The 18,585-nt window shown below is 33.4% G+C and overlaps 1 long non-coding RNA gene across 1 annotated transcript; it reads left to right on the top strand.

The window, feature by feature from the left end:
* Positions 1 to 1,267: 1,267 nt before the first annotated feature.
* Positions 1,268 to 17,222, top strand: LOC108586935. The gene is made up of 3 exons (XR_001904959.3): positions 1,268 to 3,233; positions 4,917 to 4,962; positions 11,008 to 17,222. It is a non-coding gene; the product is annotated as an uncharacterized LOC108586935 (long non-coding RNA).
* The last annotated feature ends 1,363 nt before the right edge of the window (positions 17,223 to 18,585 follow it).

Genomic DNA, 18,585 nt, shown 5'->3' with positions numbered 1-18,585 from the left:
ATAGTATTTCATAATGTTTATGTACCACATTTTCTCTATCCTGTCTATCATTGATGGACATTTGGGTTTAGTCAACGTCTTTGCTATTGCAAATAGTGCTGCAATGAACATATGTGTACATGTATCTTTACAGAAGAATAATTTATTTATATTCAATTGAATATATCCAGTAATGGGATTGCTGGATCAAGTGGTAATTCTGGTTCTAGGTCTTTGAGGAATTGCCACACTGTCTTCCATAATGGTTGAATTAATTTACATTCCCACCAACCGTGTAAAGATGTTCCTATTTCTCCACAGGCTTCCCAGCATCTATTGTTTCTTGACTTTCTAATCATCACCATTCTGAGTTCTGTGAGATGATATCTCATTATGGTTTTGATTTACATTTCTCTGATGATAGTGATGTTGAGCTTTTTTTCATATATTTCTTGGCAACATAAATGTTTTCTTTTGAGAAATGTCTGTTCATGTCCTTTGCCCACTTTTTAATGATTTTTTTTTCTTTGTAAATTTGTTTAAGTTCCTTGTAGATTCTGGATATTAGACTTTTGTCAGATGGATAGATTGCAAACATTTTCTCCCATTCTGTAGGTTGCCTATTCACACTGATTATAGTTTCTTTTGCAGTGCAGAAGCTCTTTCATTTAATTAGATCCCATTTGTCAATTTTTGGTTTTGTTGGAATTGCTTTTGATGTTTTCATCAGGAAATCTTTGCCCATGCCTATGTCCTAAATGGTATTGCATAGATTTTCTTCTAGGGATTTTTTTTGTTGTTGTTGTTATAGTTTTGGGCTTTACATTTAAGTCTTGAATCCATCTTGAGTTACTTTTGGTATAAGATGTAACAAAGGAGCCCAGTTTCAATTTTCTGCATATAGCCAGTTCTCCCAGCACCATTTATGATATAGGAAATCCTTTCCTCATTGTTTGTTTTTGTCAGGTTTGTTGAAGATCAGATGGTTGTAGATGTGTGGTCTTATTTCTGAGTTCTCTATTCTGTTCCATTGGTCTATGTGTCTGCTTTTGTACCAGTACAATGCTGTTTTGGTTATGGTAGCATTGTAGTATAATTTGAAGTCGGGTAGTGTGATACCTCCAGCTTTGTTCTTTTTGTTTAGGATTGTCTTGACTATATGGGCTCTTTTTTGGTTCCATATGAATTTTAAGGTAGTTTGTTCTAATTATGTGAAGAATGCCAATGGTAGTTTAATGAGAATAGCTTTGAATCTATAAACTACTTTGGGCAGTATGGCCATTTTCATGATACTGAGTTTTCCTATCCATGGGGATAGAATGTTTTTCCATTTTTCGTGTGTCTTCTCTGATTTCCTGAGCAGTGGTTTGTAGTTCTCCTTCAAGAGGTCCTTTGCTTTCCTTGTTAGCTGCATTCCTAGGTATTTTATTGTCTTTGTAGCAATTGTCAATTAGAAGGAACTCTTCTTAAGGAGCAGTTAGCAGTGGATCTCACCACTCTGCATTTTCTAGTACTGTTCCAGGTCTTTTGGTTTTGATTCTATAGTACAATTTAATTATGTAAATGTTTTTGAAATCCTGCCAAATAAAAGTGTGAGGAAATAACTGGTTGATATATTTTTTTTCATAAAACTTTGCTGATTTCTCATGCTGGTAGTCAACCTAGTTATCCAGATAACTGTGGCCCTTTTGACTTCTCCTGAAGTTGCCTTTTTCTCAACTTCCTCACCTTTAATGAGGGTCTAGGTGTGTTAACTGGTGAAGGGAGAAAGATAAAGAGGAAGATACGAGAACTGAAAGAAAGTCAAACACCAATCTATAGCAATGACTTAATATTTACTTCTGTAACATGCACATTTGAGGATGCTACATGGCATTTCTTGAATTAACTCTTTTCCTAATGTTCCACTTGAAGTTATGATAAGTTATGTGTATAATAAGGACAAAAATCATTTGAGGGTCAAGTTTAATTCTAAACCTAAATAAATTATTTATATTACCATATAACTAGCCTTATTCAGTTGTGAAAACCATCCAGCCAAATTCTCTGTCTCTTTCTGATCGAGAACAACTGGTCAATAAAGAAGTCAATTTAATACTTCAGGTTAGGGCAACTAGAGGGGAGGTAAAATCTCATAGAAGATAAGCCAGATTGCAACTCTACTACTTAATAACTATTACTAAGTTCCTCTGAGCCTCCATTTTCTCAAATGGAAAGGAATAATAAGATCCACCTTGGAGAACACTTTTGAGGATTAAGTGAGACACATGTAAAGCACTTAAAATTGTATTTTGTTCATAGATATACTTGCAGGTATTTTTCTCACATATTAGCACTTGCAAATTTTTTACATTTTATATTTTATTTTTTATTGCAAATATTTTTTTTAAAGGAAATAGAAACTTACTATAGTTTAACCACATTAAAATAGGTCCTCTTGGTAATATTTCTAAAATTTAAATCTTTTATTGAAGATGGTCTTCCCAAATTCAATTTTTTAAAAGACCCTCAACCCCAGTTTCTTACTGAATTAAAATGCAGTCTAGTTTTCTGAAGACATATAGGTGGGAGAAAGTCAAGGGTGGGAGAATGTTTAATGGAAACTGGCAAGCAAATTATTAACTCGTGGGCTTTCTTTAAAAAGAACAATATGTGCATATTTTGTTGACCAAATACAACTCTTTCTGTGCAAATACTTCATAACTTGGTTGCAGAGAAGACATGAGTCTGAAAACTCCTTTTTTACTTTTATACTAAAGCTGGATTTAAGCATTATAATGATTTGAATTATTCAATACCACAGATGTCCTCAGATCTTCACAACTGTTACAATCCAAAAACCCAAATGGAGTGAAAATGAGACCTCAGGCTCCAAAGAAATTACAACGATAAGTCACAAATATGTAATGGACAGATAAGAGGAAAAAAAATAGGATGAACATGTGATAGCTGGCATGTGGCAAGACGGAATCTGAGAAATGAATTTCATCGAAATGGAAGATGAAATAGGTGATACATTTTATAGTTACCTATTTTTACTTTGAAGATTGGATGGAGAAAAGCTATCATCTTCTTGGTTATATTAGGACTCAGCAAGTAGATATTCATCTATAAGTTAATTCAACCATTCCTTTAGCAACCATAATAAGAAGTGCTGTTGACTAGAAGTAAGAATGCCAGCTCTTTCTTGAATGAGAAGCAAACTAAAGCTATTTCTTCTTTTTCTGGCTGTTTGATCTCAGGCTAGCATGACTGTAAGTAACTTCATTTCAGTTTTCTTATTTGTAAATTAAGTATGCCTACCTCATGAAGGATCACTTTAATAAAATTGCAAAAAAAAAAAAAAAGATGGGGGGAATAAAATATGTAAATAGATTTTAGTCCAATGCCTGGCACACAGTATGATCTAAAGTAAGTAATTGTTATCATTTCTGAGTTCCTGCTGTTTACTAGGTACCATAGCTAACATTTTATATGACTTACGTCATTTAATTTGCACAACTTTAGCTTGGTTGGGAATAATTATTCTTCTTTTAAAGAGGAGAAACCCAAGATCCAGAAAACTTACATAATTTGACCATGTTTATTCAGAAGTGGTAGAAATCTGAATTGAACTCATAGCTTTCTGTCTGATGTGGTTTGACTGTGTCCCCCAAAGCTCATGTGTTGGAAACTCAGTCCCCAGTGCAATTGTATCAAAAGATGAGACCTTTAAGACATGATAAGGCCATGAGGGCTCTGCCCTCACAAATGGATTAATGTTTTTGTGGTGGGAGTGGATGACTTATCACAGGACAACTGCTTAAAGGATTTTCATTAAAACAATGTGTTGGGCCCTCTTCCTCTCACTCTCTCTTGTGCTTGCTTTTTTACTCTTCTGCCTTTGGCCAGGGGATGACACAGCTAGAAGGCTCTTACCCAGTGTGGTTCCTTGATCTTGGTCTTCCCAGCCTCTAGAACTATAAGCCAAATAAACATCTGTTCTTTATAAATTATCCAGTTTTGGCCAGGTGCAGTGGCTCAAGCCTTCAATCCCAGTACTTTGGGAGGCCGAGGTGGGTGGATCACCTGAGGTCAGGAGTTCGAGAACAGCCTGGTCAACATGGTAAAACCCCATCTCTACTTAAAATACAAAAATTAGCTGGGAGTGGTGGTGTACGCCTATAGTCCCAGCTACTCAGGAGGCTGAGGCAGGAAAATTGCTTGAATCCTGGAGGCTGAGGTTGCAGTGAGCCAAGATCGTGCCAGTGCACTCCAGCCTGGGTGACAGAGTGAGACTCTGTCTCAAGAAAATAAAAAGAGAAAAGAAATTATCCAGTCTTTACTATCTGTTATGGCAGTACAAAATGGACTAAGACACTGACCTGCAAGTCCTTGCACTACCATTTCCTTTTGTTTCCATTTGTTTTTGCTATAATTTTATCATGCATCCCTCATTTTAAGGATAAGATTATTTTCTCTACAGCTATTATTAAGAGTTATTTAAAACTGCCTTATAATGCTGTTCTCTGGGGTTTTCTATATGTTTATCTTCTCTTCCAGAAACTTAATTGATTTCCCTTAAGAAAGATAATGAGTCATGACGTACTTATCTCAGCATTTCCCCTAGGACAAAACGAATACATAGGTGCATAACAGCTGCTAAATAAATGACAAAATAATACAGCATAGGCTGTATTTTGCTACACTGTAACTCAGGTTAAGACTTACATTTAAGGCATCTTTTTATCTTCAGTACTTAGAATGTTTAAATGAATGAGGAAATAACACCCAGTTCAACTAAATGAGAAAATAACCCTAACTAGCCATAAGGAATGTTACTTCATTACAAAACCATCTATTGAATGAATTGTTTATGAAATATTTTCTCCTATTTAAAATTTTCTCATTTTCCAATAACTGACATATAACTATCTTTATATCACTGAAACTTCTAGAAATGGAAAAGAACGCTTGCATCAATCAACACTTGATTGCATTCAGGTATAGTAATTCTGATTACAGTAGCTTTGATACATTTTTATGTTTTAATTTTCTCCCTATATTCAAATTGACTTGTAGGATGTTCTTACAGGGAAAATAGAGCAAGTAGGACTTTTGACATAATCAATTCGATTTCAAGTTTGGGTTCCACCTCTTGGGTTGTCCTTTCTTATGGGAGAACTATCAGAAAGAATGAAGGCTATTTTGAAGAGAATAGCTATCTAAATCACCTGCATTGGCAAAGAACCATAGTAAAACTGTATACGTTCATACTGTTTGTGTGTGTGTGAGAGAGAAAATTTATCTTTAAATAACTACTTTTCAATCAATTAATCAGTAAGCATTTATTTAGTACATAATCTATATTGGGCACTCTGCTAAATGCTTTTGGAGACAAATTTATGACATAGTTGTTCCATATACTCTTACACTAAATATTTGATATTTAGAATTTTTCCTGACAAACGTGCTCCACCTGAACTCTTCTAACATCCTATAGCTTCTTTTATTGTCCTACTATTTTTGCCTGTCTGCTCCCATGGATTTGTCTTTTTAGACCTTCTCTGGCTCTTCAGCTTTGATGTCACCACTTACATTATATAAGTGAATTGTGCCTTGCACAATGCCAGGATGTGTCCATCCTATATGACCATTGTGGATTTATCCCAGATGAATCTTTTCTCTGACTCTTTCTATAAATTATAGGCTTCCTTTTGAAGATGAAATAATTCACTGTCCATGAGTTAAACAATTCTGGGACAGGTGACTTCACTGGTCCTGCCTTAAAACATACTATGACCAAGCAGTATTTTATCCACCAACTAATCTTTCTCAAATCCAACCACTTCCCCACTTTTCAAGACACACCTTATTCAGCTCAGGTTCTAATATCCCATATACACCCTTCTCTAGTTTTCTCACTTTGAGATACTACAAACACTCTTCTAAGTTGGTGTTCTCCATTACTACACAGTGGCCTAATAAAGTGAGCTTTTTGGGGGAGTTGGTAATCAATACCTTTTAAGTGGGATTTCCTTTCTAATATTGTACCCTCTTCAGCCTAACTTGTTTTCAGAGTGCATGGTAACCAAATAATTTAAGCATTAAAAATTCTAATGATTACAGAATAACTGCACAACAGCTGCTAAATAAATGACAAAGTAATACAGTATAGGCTGTATTTTGCTACACTATAATTCAGCTTAAGACTTACATTTAATGCCTTTTTATCTTCAGTAATTAGAGCGTCTAAATCAATGAGGAAAAACACCCAGTTTAACTAATTTTCATTGAAAATTCTTACGGTTACAGAATAACTACATTTTAAAGAGCAAAAGGAAAGAAAAAGAATACTCAGAAGAAAATTCCAAAACCCATAAGTAATGCAGGTTCTGGTGTGGAAGAAATGCCTTCAGTTTTGAATCTGCAAATATATGATTCCATAGGTACATGAGCACTCTCTTTTCTCCTAGGTGTTCTACTTAACTTTCATAATTGCTGATCTCTGTGTCTGGCATGAATCTAAGGGTCTTACATAATTCATTTTGTTTAATCATTACCTCAAATAAGATTTTTATTTTTGTCCCATTTTATAGCTAAAAATACTAAGCCACAGACAGGTTAACTAACTTGTCATTAGGCATAAAGTTAGTAATTGATAAAGCCAGGTGGTATCATAGTAGAACTGAGACTTGAAGCCTCTATGGCATACTACGTTCTTGAAATGTATGTAGTCTTGTTGTCTTAAAGAGGCATAGGGGCACGCTGATTATGACCACATTTGAAACATTCACCAGATGGGTGATGAATGATTTATTCATCTTGTATTATAAATTTAAACATAATTTAATCACTGTCACCATTATCAATTGTGCATGCTAATTTATTGTATAATTTTATGTAAAATACATGAGCATCTTTTGTATGAAAATCCTAAATATCTCCACATATTAACATAATTTAATGTTTTATTTGTATGCATTGTTATGTCAAACTTGAGTGACAAGTTGAAAATATATAATATATTTTTCAATCTTGATTCTAGTGGTCAATATAAGATGGTTAGTTACTTTTTAAAACAAAGATAGATTTTCTAATAAAATGACTGAAATATATATAATAAAACTATTTTTTTCACACTGTCCTTATTTCCAAGGTTACTCTCTCAATGTTGTGATTTTAATTGCCTTTATGTTTATATTACTAGGCATGATGGATTAAAAAAACACATTTATGATTAAGATTTGAGAAGGTAGCTTATAATTAGTACAGTAAATTGCAAAAATACACACACATTATGGTTGTCAATTAATATGTAAAATTACATTTCTGAAGTAAGTATATTTTATAATTTTTAAAAATATTTGAATTATAATGTGACCTTCAACTTACATTAAATGTTTAAGAGCGATGTATTTCAGGAGGAATAATATAACCAATGCTTATAATGCAGTGCTCATTTACTCTTGTCTGCATTATGGTAATACTTCCTGACTCCCTTGCCTCTTTTTCTTCTGAATTTCTCTCTACACTGGCAACAAACTGATCTTCATAAAATGTAAGAACAATATTAACCTTTATTGGAAATTCTCAACTGTCAAATAAGTAAAATTTATTACAAGTATCTAAGAAGGTGCCCAACATCACCAATCGTTTGAGAATTGCAAATCAAAACAACAAGATCACTGCCCATCTGTTAGAATTGCTGTTATCAAAAAAAGATACAACAAAAGATAATAGTGTTGATGAGCATGTAAAGAACGGGAGCCATTGCATCCTGTTAGCAGGAACTCATACTAACACAGCCATTGTAGAAAACAGTACGGAAGTTTCTCAAAAAATTAAAAATAAGACTACCATATGATCCAGCAATCCCAATTCTGGGTATATATCCAAAGGAATTAAAATCAGGGTCTCAACTAGATAGATATCTGCACTCCTGAATTAATTGCAGCAGTATTCACAATAGCCAAGATGTGGAAACAACCTAAATGTCCATCTACAGATGAATGGGTAAAGAAAATGTTGGATATACATACAATAGACTACTATTCAGTCTTATAAAAAAGAAGGAAATCCTTCCATCTGTGGCAACATGATGAACCTGCAGGAGGTTATGCTAAGTGAAATAAGCTACACAGAGAAGGACACATTCTCCGTGACCCCATTTGTTTGAGGAATCTAAAATAGTTGAACTCAAAGAAACAGAGAGTCGAATGGTGGTTCCCAGGAGTTGGCAGGGAATGAATAGGTATTAGTCAAAGAGTACAAACTTTCAGATATGCAAGATGAATAAGTCCTAGAGATATGCGGTACAGCATAATGTCTGTACTTAACAATGTTGTACTGTATACTTAAAAGTTCACTGAGGGTCAATCTTATGTTACATGTCCTATCACAAAAATGTAATAAGGAGGGCAGAAGAAACTTTTGGAGGCAATGAATAGGTTTATAGTGTAGATTGTTGTGATGGTTCCGTGGGTATACACTTATCTACAAATTCATCAAGGTTTGTACATTAAATATGTAGAGTTTCGTATATCCATCATAACTCAATAAAGTTTTTTTAAGCAAAATTTAAACTTCCTTGCATGACCTCTAATATCCTCCACAATTGGACAACAGCTACCTGATGCTTGAGTCGTTCAGGCCATTTTTTTTTTTTTGGTCTGAGTTAATTATGTATTTTTAAATCCGTGTGTTTCACTCCTGTTTGGCGTTTGCTCACTCTCTAGTCTGCTAATGCCCCGTGTTTTCTTGGTCCACTATCTTGAAGCTTCAAGTTATCTACTTTGTCAAAATTAGTTATTGCAGTTTACAGAGAACTTTTTAAAAATCTCTCAATTTTCATGTAATGTTTTTCTCTCTTATCCACCTAAAGCATTGTTTATGTGACTATTCTGTAGCCTTGAAGGTAGAAAAAGGTTTTATTTATCTTTATATACCCAAGACAGAACTAACCACAGTGCTTTCAGAAATTAGGGTTTTATCAAATTAGGCACTACGAATTATTTCCCAGGATGGTTTGTAGACAGTATGGCATATATTATCTTCTAAAAATAACTAACCTCAAAGGGCTTATAAATTGCTGTACTATGAAGGAGAGATATTAAAATCAAACCAATTATTTAACTTCACATAAATAAAGCATAAGATATATTAGAAATTTTCAGTTTCTAAATATTAATATAGAAAGGAAAAACATGAAGCGTGTATATTTTTAAACAAAAGTATTAATACAAGAAATTGAAAGTGAAAAATTTTAGTCTGTAAACTAAAAGAAAGAAACTGAAAGAAACTAAAACTACAGAAGTTTCAGTTTGCAAGTTTAGTCTGTAAACTTATCATAATTCTAGTAAGAAAGGCCAGTTTTAAAGGTGGAATAATTATTTTTAGGACTAGTAACAGTTTGTTAAGATAGACAAATAATAACATAACATACCTAGTAGCTAAGTTCACGAAAGATCTAAACAAATGTCATGTATCACTAATTCATGAATAGTTATTCTAAAAATTTAGAAATCAAATAAAAAAATTATATTATTTTCTTATTACTTAAATACTTTTTTATTACTTAAATATTATATTTATTTTATAATATATAATTTTTAATATATTTAAATTAATGTATATAATTACATATACATTTGGTATATAATTATATATCTGAAAATAATACACTATTGAAGGAAGCAGTAATAATAATACTAGTAATAATATTCACCCTTATTTCTAGTAATGTATATCATAAACAAGATATCTCCCAGGGAACTGAAAATAATGGCAGCAGTTTAAACCCATGCTCCCAAATACTATTTAAAATTTAAAACAGAGTATCAAGGATACATAAAAATACCAAAACAACATTCTTTCAGCATGCCTGAAGACAAAGAAATAGTTCAAATTTTAAATTATCTGCATATTAAAAAAAAAAAAAGTAAAACACGAAATACCAAGAAGCAATATCTCACACTTTTGCCACAAGTCTTTGACATGAACAAGGTTAGTCCAAGAAAAACTCCATGAAAGATGGAAAAGAGGACATAGTAGTTTTTCTCAAATATGGCGCATTACTGCTCCATAAAAAGTACCTCCACCGTTTGTATGCAAATATTGAAAAAGTGTCCTGGTAGATCAGAGCACTTAAAAACACGTGCTGTTTGAGAAGCCCATCTTTGAAAAGTATAACCACTAGGGGAGAAAACTGTTAAATGGTATGAATAAGTATCATTTGGCAGTTGGATGGTGAAAAAAAAAAAAAAGAAGCAAATTTTATATATTAGGACACTAAAGGAAAAAAACAATTATTGAATTAAGAATCATGTAAACATTCCAAATCCACAAAATGAATAGATAAAAATTAATAATGTCATTAAAACTTACAAGAAGATTTCAGAAAACATGGAACAAACACGCCTTAGCTGATAACATTCACCCATCCAAACTAAATTTAGTATATTTAAACTGATTTGAGTATATCCAGAATAGTATTTGGGAAAATTAGAAACCATCAATTACAAATTCAAATTTTTTAAAAAAAAGAAATAAATATTTTTTAAAATGTTGATTGAAAGAAGGTTGGTTGGAAGACAGGAACATAATCATCTTCAACATGAAGAATAATTTACAAAAAGTCCAAGGTAAATGGATTTGAATGAAAATTGAGTAAGCCTTTAAGGAAAGTTAACACCATAAAAATAAACAGAGGTTAAAAAAGAGGTGAAAAAGTCAGAGATAAAGTGGTAAAAATGGAAGGTTAATAAAATAATAACAACACAAATAATCAGAGGCCCTAAAAAACAAATATTTAAATCTATAATCCAAGACAACTCCCCAAAAGGCCTAAGTGAATATATTAAAAGGGAATGTGAGTATTTGTGCAAAATTAAACAACAATAATCAAATCTAAGACTTATAAAACTATTTAATTTCACAAAAGCCTCCAGGCAAAATATTGAATAACTGACTAGGACAAGGGTACTAGACTGGCATTGTCACCCAAACAACCAGAGAGCACACCTAACTCCCAGATTTTGTTTTCTAAAGGCTTACCCTCCCATAGAAGAACCGAGAGCTCCTTGGAGAAATGGCTTTCTGCTGAGGAAAGAAAAGTGCAAGATGAGCCTTGAAAATGCTGTGGTCCCAGAAAACAAGGAAGTGCTAACTGCAACATTGGCCTTTTCCATTCATCCGTCATTGATATTCCTACAGTTTCCAATGCCCAGGAGTATGGATTTTTTTTCTGTTCCACTTTCAATCAGTCTGCCCCTTCCGGTAGCAAATCTGTTTTTTTTTGCAATGTGAAGGTTGGTGGGGAGGGTAGATTAAGAGTAGGAAGCCCCCACTGATGAACTGCAGACTCCCTCCCATTATTCTTACCTGGAGTTCAGTGACGTGTCTTGAATAAAGGACTTTCAGTTTGTTGTTTGCCTCAATTTACCGACCTGGTTTTGATAACTTCATCAGGTTTTGTCACTAAGTTTTGGGAAGAGATTTTCATGTTTCTCTCTCTGCCATTCTGGAATCCTCCCAGTCTGAGTCTTTAGTCTTTATCTCCAGTTTCCTTGGCTGAAATGGTCACACAGAATCTTCTTGACTGTCATTTTTATTCAGAATGTATAACAAAATACTGATGGGAACAACTAAAAAGTACCTAATTAGAAGAAATCCAACAATCAAATTATTTATAATAAAAGCATCATATATGTAAAAGGAAAGGCATTATATTTATCTGTAGGTTATTGTTTTCTTTCAATCTCAGCTTGACTACGGACAACGTGTTGGGCACATGCCATTGAGTTTTATCTCTAGATCACAATTTCCTGATATAAAATAAAGGTGTTTGCCTAGATTTTCTTTAGACTTCTTTCATTCAGAAATTCTATGGTTCCATGAGAAAATAGCTAAGATGTCAGTTTTTACAACAAATACGTAGGAAGCCTAAATAAATGTGAAGCCTAAAATAAGTGTGATGAATGTGTGAATTGCCCCTAACCTAGGAAGGAGGAGAATTGTGAATTCGTATGACTATGTGAGAATATTAATATCGTAATCAATGTTCAGTTTGATTTGTATGCTGGTTATACATAACTAGCCTTAGAAGGTCAGTCATGAAAAAGGTTGTACTTGCCAGAAACCTTTTTAGTCAAGACATTATAAAAGGAGAGGATGTGAAAAATACTTAAATTATATGTTATATGTAATGACATTGAACTGGCAGGAGATAGGCTAATGTATCTTTCGGATATTGAATCTCAGCGATCCCCAGGCTGGATATTAGTAAGATTTGAATGTCATTAAGTTGAACAATTTTCCTTCAAAATTTTGCTTAAATGAATTTAATTTCCTTAATTAAAGTTACTAAATATAAAATCATTTGATAGTCAAAAGGTCAGAGGCTTGCTTTATTTTAAGAAGTGTAACACTATTCAACTTGAATGATTTATTATAATGGAAATTAAATCCAATGATTCATTTGAGAAAACTGCAAAAGATTATCTCTGGTATTTGTAGTCATTCTTAAACATTTGTACTTGATACTAAATTTGCCCTAGCTTTGGTCCCTGGGTTGTGACACAAATGTAATACTTGAAAATAATTATTGTACTGCATGCCCGAGACTAGAAAGAAGTCAAGTATTTCTAAATCAGACTCAAAAAGTGGCAATAATGAGGAATAAATGATAACTGCATGTATTCTCCACTAATTTTCTAAATATTTCTTTTCACAATACAGAGGAATTATGTGGCTGTGTAAAAATATATCATAAAACACATACAGAGTCAATACCAGTCAATGGATGAAGGGAACAGATTATCCTAGCAAGCCATTCCAGTAACTAGTCAGCAATTATCTATTAAGTTCCTAACACAGGTTTATCATGTGGTAAGTTTGCGATACATCACTGAGAAAAAGTAAAATATACACAGGTATATATGGTAAGTGATTTAGTTTAGGTAAAATCAAGATAGTGTTATGTAGTTTGGATTATCCAGTGTGTTTAAGGTGCACACAAGTTATCTGGGAATTTGCTGAAATGCAATTCTGACTTAGTGGTTATGGAACGGGATCTGAGATTCAGCATTTCCAACAAACTGCCATCTGATGCCAATGTAACTGGTTCGTGAACCACACATTGAATAGCAGAAGATGAAGACTATCTTCAATGTTCTCCAAAAGAATGACTCAACTTTTACAATCAGATGTTAAGATACATGAATTGATAATCATGTTTCTGAGGAGCTCTTCTCACTTCTTACTTTGTTCTTGATGAATCATGTTTTAATGAACTGAGAAAGATAATAAGCAATACATGATTCTTCCACATTATTTTCTGAATTTTATATTGTTTAATATTTGTATGTTTAGTTCTGATCTTCCCGAGTTTGAAAATGCATTCTATTCAGTCATTGTATTTCATACTTACTATTCATTTCTCAAACAACTAGCCCATTTGCTTTATAAATAAGTATTATTTGAAGAGGTTGAATGTCCACCAAATACCAAGGAGTTTGCTTTGCCAAAACAGTCGTGAGGAATCTGATTTAGATTTAGAAATGTTGAAAGGAATATTAAATTAGCCAAGTTCCAAATTATTTTTGTTTGGAAAATAAATCAATCTAGTCTAATAAATGTTTAAAGAAATAGAAAAAATAAGTTTTCTGATTTTAATTTTAAAATATTAAAATGTTTTAAAATGTTGGACTAGTATCCCCAAGAGCGTTTGTCACACATGTTCCTCATGTTCAGGTTCGTGTTTCTTGCCATGTACTGCTTTCTTTGCCATTGGTTGGACCGTTTCCTTTCTTGTATTGAAACATTTTAATAATGATCTGAATTCAATCGGTCTTGGCTTTCTCCTTTAACTCCCATCTTTTTTTCTTCCTTTCTTGCCAGTTTGGGCACATGCCATGGTATTCCAAATCCTAAATATCACCATGCCATTTATGGAAGGATTCTCCTCTTAGGTTTCACCTTGTTGTAAAATATTAGCATAGCAGAGACACTGAAGGGAAAAAAAAAAGTAAAATAAAAATCAAAACGTCTTTAGTTTTTCTCTGGGGATTGGTAATCACTTCAAAATTGGTAATCACTGCAAATCACTGAAAATGTTACTCTTAAACAAACTGATTATAAACAACAGGAAGGCATGGGGAAGCTTCTCTAATGAATGAGTTCACCTTACCTCTCAGCCATCCAACAGTCAGAGGACCTGTGGGGAATTACATCCTCCCCACTCTGGCTGATTAAAAGGCTGACTCCTTCCTTAAGTTTCCTGGAAACCCCAGAAAGAGACAGGTGGAGGGTCCCCAAAATAAAAAATATTACAATCTGGAGCAGGGTAAAGCATACTGAGAGAAATAAATCTTCCCCTTTGGGAAAAAGATAAAGAAGCGTTGCTTGGAAAATAAATATGTTTTTGTAGCATTCGGTACTCAAATTACCATGTTAAACTTTCAATAAAGTCTCATTAATTCAGCCGCATACAATTAAAATGTTGTGTTTCAATATGCAAGACAGGGACACATGAGGAAAATATTAAGCCAGATGACAGGACACCCAGGTCAGAAGGAAAGAAAGCCCCATAATGGAGTGAAGAGTTTTTCCTTGGGAAAAGGCACATTTTTCATTGTTTCTGTATTTCTAACAAGGAAGGGAGATCCAAAATTGTGTGAAAAATCTGTTTGGTTCAACAAAGTCCTAACACATACTACTAAAGGGACATATACAGAGAGAAATTATTCTGTCGATCACCAATGTAAAGCTCTTCTTTAAATGGAAAGAGAAGTGCAAGGGTCAGATCAGAGTGAGCAATTTGTGTTTCTGTTTATGCAATAAATGACAAGGGGTTCTAAGAAGAAGAAGAAAAAAAAAGCAACTGATATTTTCAGTGAAAACAATATTGTTTTCCTCCTCTAACCGGAAAATACACAAAGAGGTTAGACTAATCTGATAGAAATAAGAGGTCAACAACTGGCTCCAGTGAAATGTCTGCAGGGTACTTCAAGTGAAATTAACCAGTAAAGCAGTTCAAATATATAAACACTTGGTTTAAATATGAAAGTATGTGTGTGCATGCTATGCAGTTCCATTTCTACTCATTGTTCTTTAAAAGTAGGCAGAATTCTGAGAGAACCAACAAAATCTCCACACCTTGGTGCACAATCTCTGTATAATCCCCTCTCTTTCACTGTGGGCAGGACTAAAGATATGATAAATGTCACATGCATAATTAGATCATGTTTTATGTTAACGGTGAAGGGATTTTGCAGATATAATTATAGTCTTAATTCAGTTCATCTTGAGTTAATCAAAACTGAGATTATCCTAGGTGGGCCAGACCTAATCAGATGAGCCCTTCAAAAGAACTGGTCCCTTTCTGAAATCAGAGAGGTTCAAATCATGAGAGGAATCCTCCTGTTGGCTTTGAGAAAAACAAACAGGTAAGTTGTGAGAAGATCTATGGGGGCAGTTTTATGGCAAGGAACTCTGGGCAGCATCTAAGAGCTGAAAGTGACCTCTGACCAATAGAAAAGAATAAAAAATTGAACCTGTGTCCCACAACTGCAAGGAATTAAGTTCTGTCTACAATCTGAATAAACCTTATGAAAACCCTGAGCCTCAGATAGGACCCTAGCCAGGATGTCATATTGATTCCAGCACTGTGAGGCCTTGAGCAAAACCCCAGCTAATACATTCCAGACTCTTGATCTACAGGATCTGTGAGACAAAAATATACATGTTGTTTTAAACTTTAAAATGCTACCACCATTTTGGAAGACAATTCATCAATTCTTAAAAAATTGAAACAGTCTTACCATGCAATCATCAGTTGTGCTCTTTGACAGTTACCCAACTAATTTCAAAATTTAAGTCCACAAAAAACTTGTATGCAAATGTTCATAGCAGCTTTGGTGATAATTGTCAAAAAGTAGAAGCAACTAAGATGTTTGTACATGATCAGACTAAAGACTTTGTTAAACCAAGCAGAACAAATTGTACTGCATTCATCGGATAAAATATTATTTAATAACTAAAAACACATGTGTGTGCACACACACACACACAAAGCTACCAAATTATGAACATAATGGAGAAATCTTAAATAGGAATTCCTATGTGAAAGAAACTAATGTGATAAGGCTATATACTGTATGATTCTAATTATATGAGATTATGGAAAAGACAATGTAGAGAGTGAAAATATCAATGGTTGCTATGGGTTTCAGGGAAAGGGAGAAGGATGAATTGGTGAAGCAAGAGAGATTCTAGGGATAGTGAAACAATTCTGTGTGTTACTGTAACGGTGAATGCATGACATCATGCATTTGTTGAAACCCATGCAATTGTACAATGTGAAGAATGAAACTTAAACTACAGACTTTAGTTGATAATAACACATCAGGATTGATTTATGAATTGTAACAAAGGTACAACACCAGTGCAAGCTGTTAATAATAGGGAAAATTGTGTGCATAGAAAAGGAAATATGGGAACTTTGTCCTATCTGCTCAATTTTTCTATAAATCTAAAATTGTTCTAAAACATAAAGTCTATTAATTTTTTTTAAAGTATCTCAAATGATCATGAATTTTGGTCACAGAAAGAGGGAATGGTGAGTGTTTGGCAAACTGGAGATTTTATATCTCTTCCAAAGGAGACTCTCACTACTCAACTCTGCAATTTTTAACATATAGGAAAATGGAGCCAATATCTCAAGATATTCTGATTTCTTAGGAAAAACAAAAACAAAAATGGTTTCATATACCCAGTATTCTTATTTCAAAATATTGAAAATCAAGTCAATTTGACAAAAATTAAAATAATATGTTCTAGTCAGATTTACACCAAAACCAAAAAAGTTCTATTTCTCCTTAAAGAAAATTCACTTGTTTGTAAACTGGCAATAAATTAATATGTAGCTATGGCAAGTTCCATTTTGTTTGATATTATTCACACAGGAAAATTCAGTCCTAAAATAAATCAGCGCATCATGTGCCAGTGTTTTGTCTTATGTAAGCCGATTTCCCAAAAGTTGTATTGTATCTGGGGTAGTTTCTTTTTGGTTTATTCAACAAAATCTAATTTACTTTCAACCAACCCTTTTTGTAAGTACAGGAAATCCTCTTCCTCTGTCATGGGAGTCACAAATTATACCATTAAAAAGATTTATTATGGACTGGGTGTGGTGGCTCACGCCTGTAATCCCAGTACTTTGGGAGGCCGAGGTGGGTGGATAACCTGAGGTCGGGAGTTTAAGACCAGCCCGACCAACATGGAGAAACCCCATCTCTATTAAAAATGCAAAATCAGCTGTGTGTGGTGGCACGTGCTTGTTATCCCAGCTACTCGGGAGGCTGAGGTAGGAGAATTATTTGGACCTGGGAGGTGGAGGTTGCAGTGAGCTGAGATCACGCTATTGCACTCCAGCTTGGGCAACAAGAGTGAAACTGTCTCAAAAAAAAAAAAAAAAAAAAAAAAAAAAAGAGATGTATTTTAGTTGCATTAGTCAAATGGTGGGTATAATGCAGAGACATATCTGGAATGAATGGTGGCCTTTAAATCCCTTGATGTTCATATTAGCATCAGTTAAGCAACAGTGCTACAGTGTGGTATACTCACTCTTTATTTTTTCTAGCCACAAGACTCATGAGAGAGGAGTCCAGTATGAATTAATGAAAAATCCAAATGGCAAATTGCTTTTAAAAAAATTAAAATTTACATCCAAACACATAAAGGAATTGCAAGCAGTACAGCAAAATAGTGCTTAAGTGGAATTCCCAGACCATTAGCTGTAATGGAAATACAAGCACACATTGTAGAAAGGCATGCATCAAAACTTGTGTAATTAGAATAGGCAATTATAAAAATTTTAAAAATATACTTGATTACTCCTTACATTTGTGTTTGTTGTAAATACACAGAAACACAAAACCAATATATACCTGACTAGCAATGTTAACAAAGCTTATTATATCATAATTAAGAAAATGTTTATTGAACTATGAAAAATTACTGAATGAGCTTTACAGATAATGCAACAATTAAGATTTGGTCCCTTCCCTTAAGGAATTTATATTTTACAGAATATATTAAAACACTTATATTTTAATAGAAGTTGAGTAAAAAATATGTTTTGAGAACCCTAAAGGTGAAAAAAATAATTTCAAAAAGAAATGAGAGAAGGCTTTCTTAAAAAGAGGTAGCATATGAGATGTATTGAAAATGGAAGATTCCAACAGAGAATGTGCAAGTAAATTCAAATTATGATACAGAGTTTGGAAAATGTAGGTGAGGCTTTGTGTCCTCGACAGATAATATATTCAGAATATTCTATTTCATACTCCCTGAATGTATAGTAAAAGGATATATATCAACATGTCACTAAAGTTAGTGGTAGTGGAAGATAAAGTAATTTCTGGATTTATGTATTTATTTTAGAATAATGTATACAATCAATACACTTTGATTATTAGGTTCTGAAGAATACAAAAAGGTACAAGGAAGGAAGGAAGTATAATTCTATACTACTCTAACACAATGAGAATTAAAATTTAGTGATCATAATTCTAGATAATTATTGATGTCCAAATGTAAAAAAGATGAATTGCAAGATAGATGCAT

This window comes from Papio anubis, chromosome 7, assembly GCF_008728515.1.
Source record: "Papio anubis isolate 15944 chromosome 7, Panubis1.0, whole genome shotgun sequence".
In the NCBI taxonomy this organism is placed as follows: Eukaryota; Metazoa; Chordata; class Mammalia; order Primates; family Cercopithecidae; genus Papio; species Papio anubis.
This window is presented reverse-complemented; position numbering and strand designations above follow the sequence as displayed.